Consider the following 6000-nt stretch of genomic DNA (forward strand, 5'->3'; position numbering starts at 1 on the left):
CGATACAACATTGTTGCATAAAGTCGATGAAGCTTTTGTTTTGAACATACAGTGTAGACGCATGTGTTGTATGCTCGTGATCTTCACAAAGCAGTTCGCACGGCGCAGCCGGCCTGACAACTTTACGTAATGAGTACGCTGTGCATTGTCACGGACCGCTTTGGATCGTGATCATTCCTGATCAAACTTCGTCGCTGTTGAAAATACCCCTCATGACAACGGCTTACTAAACATGCTTCCATTCTATTCTGCATGTCTCGATTACGGTGTTGAATGGAGGTAGAAGCACGTTTCAGGCAGCTTGGAATTCGTGATTGAGCTGACCTTCCTTTTACGTAACGTGTCAGGCTCTGCATAATTCTGCCCATTCTGTAGTTGTTACAGATAGATCCCGCCATGCGCGTGTGGGAGACATGGAAAAGATAACTTAAAAGCCAAATAAAAAAAATAAAAATACTCACAGGGTCCCTTATGCATTCGCCTAAGACGACTCGAAAGCGAAACCGCCTACTACTACGTGTAATAACTAGTCGACGATGATTTCGATGGATGCCTTGGACGATGTATGGCTGAAGTAGTGCACGACGTCGCCAGGAAGACGATTGCAGTGCTTTGCAGTCTCAAAGAAGAATGATTTTATGTGGGCGGTAGTGCGGGTTGTGGGATGAAAAGCTGTCTGCTGGTGGCTATGATGAGATGACGTACGATGCAAGGCTCCGTTGTCAGCCATATGATGTAGAAGATAATTTATCCTATGAAAGAGGCACAATATTGCAGTTTTGCGCCCCTGCTCGAGAATTTGAAGATGAAGTGATAACTTAAGCTCGGAGACACTGGTGTGATGAGAGTAGCCTGAATGAATAAACGTAGCTGGTCGATTTTGAATGGCTTCCAGAGCTGTTGACAGGTTAGTGTGATGCGGGTGCCAAACTGAGCGTGCGTATTCGAGTTTTGGTCGAACGAGTGATAAGTATGCGAGTAGTTTACCGGAGGAGGAAGAAGGCGTAGGTTTCGACGCAGATAGCCAAGCAAACGTTGAGCTGCGTTGGAAATATGAACAGACCAGTTAAGGTTATTGCGTAAATTAACACCGAGATATTTGTACGCTGTAACAGCACACATTTCCCAGCCAGCTATCATGTATTTAGCGGAAACGAACGATTTACGATGATGAAAGTAAGAAGTGATACATTGTTCACAATTAGAGGCATTAGCCACTTGTTACACCAAAATTCTATGAGAGCAAGTCAGACGGCAGGTTGAAGATGTCGGCGGTGTTAAATATGGGATGGTAATAACACAGTCATCAGCAAACAGTTGCATTGCAGAAGTGCACCTGTTTGGTAAGTCATTAATGCATATTAAAAAAGAAAGCAGTGGTCCCCGAGGAATGCCCTGTGTCACGTCGGAGAAAATATGTAATAAAGAAGGTGTATTGGTTAGCGTAAATGGATTGCTGACGGTTGGACAGAAAGTTGCAAAGCCGTTCGTAAATGGGACGATTGAAATTTAATCGTTAGTTTCGGAAACAGCCGTTTATGAGGAACCTTTTTGTCAAGTGCTTTTTGAAAGTCTAGGAAGGGGGTGTTAAAGGGTAGCTTAGATCGAGGTGATAGGATATGCCGTTGGCGAAGAGAACGATTTGAGTTTAACAGGAGATACCCTATTGAAAAGCATGCTGGTTAGAGTTAAAGCAATTACGGGATCTAAGAAAGCTTACCACATAGAATAGATCTTATGTTTAGATGTTTTGGAGGAAACACTGGTGAAGGAAATTGCACGATCATTATTGCATAAAGATGATGACCTTTTTTTTCGGTACCGCAATTATCTTACCTACGTTGCAATCTTGAGGCACCACTCCAGTTGACAGAAATGTCTGAAAAATGTGAGATAGAAAGCTACTAGTAATTTTTTAGTAGTCTTTAGACGATTAGAGGTGATCCCGTCAATGCCAGCTGAAGAGGCCAACTTAACGGTCTCACTTACTTTAGTTATACCATTTACTTCGAACGTTATACCGGACATGCGTGGGCAGTCGAGGTAAGGGCATTCTGGAAGGTCAGTACAAGGCTGAGAAATGGACACAATGGAAAAAATAGTGTTAAGTACATGGGTTCCGTTATGGTCGGGAATATGTTTATTATCGTCTTGAAGGTATGCGGTATATATGTATGCGGTTGAATGGTATATGCGGCTTCGGGTTGATATTTCCAGAATTGTTTCCGGTTATTTAGCAGCATTGTAGGCAGTGTTTTTGAATAACACACGCATTTAGCGCATGCGGCTGATGAAAGGTGTACCCGCCGTTAAGCGTGTTGGTGTGCCGAAAGCTACTCCCTGTCCAGGACTGCTGCATCGTTTACCTGGAAGTGAAGCTCCTGGCCAAGGATCTCTGCCGCCTAACTTCTGCGGCCGGCTTCGTGCTGGTACACGAGGTGAAGGCTTGCGCTACATTCGTTGCACTGGCGATGCAAACGCCCAAAGTCCAGGACTGAAGTGAGCGGCAGTGACTACCGCAGTGCACTGGCGCCATTCGGAAAGCTAGCTGGGCCATCGCTGTCAAGATATGACGTATCAGGCAGCGCATCGGTATCATCATTATCTTTCACGCTTTTGTCGCGTTTTCTTCAAGGGGCTCGGCGGAACCGCGGCAATGCGGTTCATTGACGCACGACTCCTATTCGCCTTACACATATCGAATCATTACGCAATTGTAGTAGTTACAATGGTAACCACTGCAACGGCGTAATTACGAATTGCAGTGGTTGCAATGTTGCGGTTTCTACACGCGCGTCGTAGTGATTATGCCACATTTTTGATGCTTCCAGGTCCAGGTTGCTCTCTTGATATTGCTCTTGATTGTACCGGTATCATTCTGCAGCTACGTTCGCTTTCTGGTGACATGGAGCCTAATCCCGGTCCCAACACGCGCTCTGATTCGCCGCACACTTCCTGCGATGTAATGGCAGTACTAGAAGAAATAAATTCAGGTCACGTGTCTCTATAAATGAAATGAAGTCGATTCAAACCAAGCTTTCTTATGATAAGGCGTTGGACGACATAAGGAGGCGCCTGGACAGAATTGAAGACGACGTTTCCTCTGTGACTGCCCTAAAAGTCAAAATCAGTGGTGCAGGTGCTGTTGTAGACGAGAATACAAAAGCCATAGCTGACATTTCATCCAGACTCGATGATGCAGAAAACAGGGCTCGTCGTTCAAACACTGTGTTTTTTGGCCTAGCTGACTGCGAGCGTGAAACATGGCAGCAGTCAGAAGAAAAGTTCATTGAAGTTTGCACTTCAAGCTAAGCATCTGTATAGGTTCGAGGAATATTAAGCGGGTTCATAGAATTGGCAGGTAGATGGCATCTAGAAATAGACCAATTATCGTTAAAGTATCTCACTTCAAAATGAAAGAACAGAGTATTTCAAACACTAAGCAACTCAAGGGCTCAAATTTGAGCGTATCAGAAGGTTACTCGGTCAACACGTGACTGACGGGTAAACAGTTAATCGCGTTCGGAAAATCCCAGCAATAATCGATTAACCACTCCACGACTACCTCATTTTAGACAATGAGACTTACAAGTACGATAATGATGCACGCGGTGTTATATCAACTTCATGGCTACCTTATAGCGCATCTGCAAAACATAACATAGGCTCTTTGTCATTCCTTTACACTAACATTAAAAGCGTGTTGTCGAAGCGCAACGAACTTCATAGACTCCTCGCTAGCACCGACTGTAAACTTCAAGAAGACGGGATATCACTTAAAGTCGACATGTGGTCATTTGAACGCACGCTGCTCGCTTTCCCTGACTGTAGTTGTCCTCCCCATCATCTTCTGCGGCCCTTTGTGATGGCTAGACTCGCCGCGCTGCTGCCGCTGCGCCTCTGCAGTTTTCTTCAAGCTCCCCCCTCTTTTCTTCGTATTGCCTTTGGTGGCTCCAGCTTCGTTAGACCGCCAACAACCCCCCAGCTCCCCCCCTTTTTTTTCCCAGCTCCTCTTACCTCTGAGATGAGAGCCCCGATCGCCGTTGCAAACATTTTTGAAATGATGTGGCAAGAGCTACACTCTGCCGTTTTCGAGTTTTTTCTTTACAGGCAAAAATTACCAACAGCGCCACCGCTGGATATGACGTCAACACTAACCTTTAAAACTAACACGCCAGGGATGACAAGGCGCCTTTGACAAAGATAGGTCCACCTATCGAAACGTCGGCGAGCCTTTTCTGAGGCACTTTCTCCTGTTTTGAAACCTATAACGACTGTAAACTTGTTCTACTAACAAAAATATGTTTCAATTCAACCGTCGAAGACGCAGAGCTTGCTTCTATCTTTCCTGATTTCAACGTAGGTGGGTGTGATTGTGGAGGTAAACGCAGTAGCGGCGTTATGATAGCCTCCCATGTAAGCCTGTGCTGCAAAATCTTTAATATTGCTACACCCTCGAAATTTTTAACACGATAGTGTTTTATGCCGGGGTCCACCACGGCTCTACTGATGTATTTCCGTCACGGATATGACATTGTAAAATATAAAGACTAACAGATGGCAAAGAAAAAAACTAGAAGAAAAAGTTCCATCACCGGGAATTAAACTTACGGCCCCTCACTCCGCAGCGCGCAGTGCGAAACGATTCAGCCACAGAAGGCAGGTTCTTCGCCATGCTAACGGCGAGCTATTTATATACACCATCTGCCGGTGGCGGTACTCAGGGATCTGTGGTTCATCAACGTGTTTTCGTTATCACTAGCGAGATGGCGCGAAGGGCTCGAAGAGCGCGCTTTAAAGGTCGTCGCCCCACGCGGATGAGCGCGCGCCTCTACAGGGTGTGGTCGCTCGTGATGGCGGCGGTTTGTACGTCTTGTGCTCTCATCGCAAGTTCGCGTTCAGAACATGGTCACTTCGCTACTGCAGCGGCCGCTTTTTCGAAAGGAGCGCGCTGCTTACAAGGAAGATAGTTACAACTGTGACAGTTCGAGCTCATCCTGTGTATGTTCGTTCCGTGTGTCCTTTGCTTGAGCAGCGCGTTGCAAGTTTCAAGCTGCTTGCCGTTCTTCGCGTGACATTACAATTTGTTGCAGTAGCATTCATTTCTTCGGGCTTGGGGCGAAAGAATGCACAGCAAACGTTCAACTGCGTCTGTGAAGACACGTTTCACTTTCGTGTTATACCGATTCCTATGACAGAGGGATCAGCCATGTTTTTCTTTGTTATTCTATAGAGCAACCTATAGCCATCGGCCGCGGTGCTACAGTGGTTACTGTGTTCGGCTGCTGACCAGAAGGTAACGGGTGCGATTCTGGCCGCGGCGGTCGGATTTTCAATGGAGGCTAGAGGCCCGTGTATTGTGCGATGTCAGTACACGTTAAAGAACACCAAATGGTCGAAATTTCCGGTGCCCTCCACTACGATGTGCCTCATAATGATATCGTGTTTTCGGCTTGTAACAACCCAGATGTTACTTATGATAGTGTACGTCTAATGGTATAGGTACGGTGAGCGTTTTATACAGCAGAGCACGCCTGTCTCGCACCCAGGCTGCTGGCGAGCCGAGCGGATTCTCTCGCACTCAGACGCTGGGCTGACCGGGGCTGCCAAGGCGCGCGCGGGCTGCACCAAGTAAACAGGGCAAGCTGCAGTTCTGAGGCTTTAAAGTGCGAAAAAGTACCAGTTCACGCCGCTTCAGCGTATAATAGCTCGTCTGGGCACTACTGCGTCGTCTTTGGATGTCAAAACAAGCAGCGCAACCAGAGGATATTAGCGTTGGCTGCGACGATTATGACGCGCCACGGAAATAGTGCCGGTGCGGTGTTTTCAGCTTCGCCGCGAGTGGATAACTGTGATTCAAGCAGAAAAACTAGGAGCTGAGGGAAAATGCGCGAGTAAGTACACTAACTGCGTGTATTCTGCAGTGTGATGCCCACCTATTTGATTTTGCGGACGTAATTTGCGTGACGCGCAGCTGGGTTGAAGGCAGGCGGGAGCTTT

The sequence above is a fragment of the Rhipicephalus sanguineus genome, chromosome 3, assembly GCF_013339695.2.
Source record: "Rhipicephalus sanguineus isolate Rsan-2018 chromosome 3, BIME_Rsan_1.4, whole genome shotgun sequence".
Classification (NCBI taxonomy): Eukaryota; Metazoa; Arthropoda; class Arachnida; order Ixodida; family Ixodidae; genus Rhipicephalus; species Rhipicephalus sanguineus.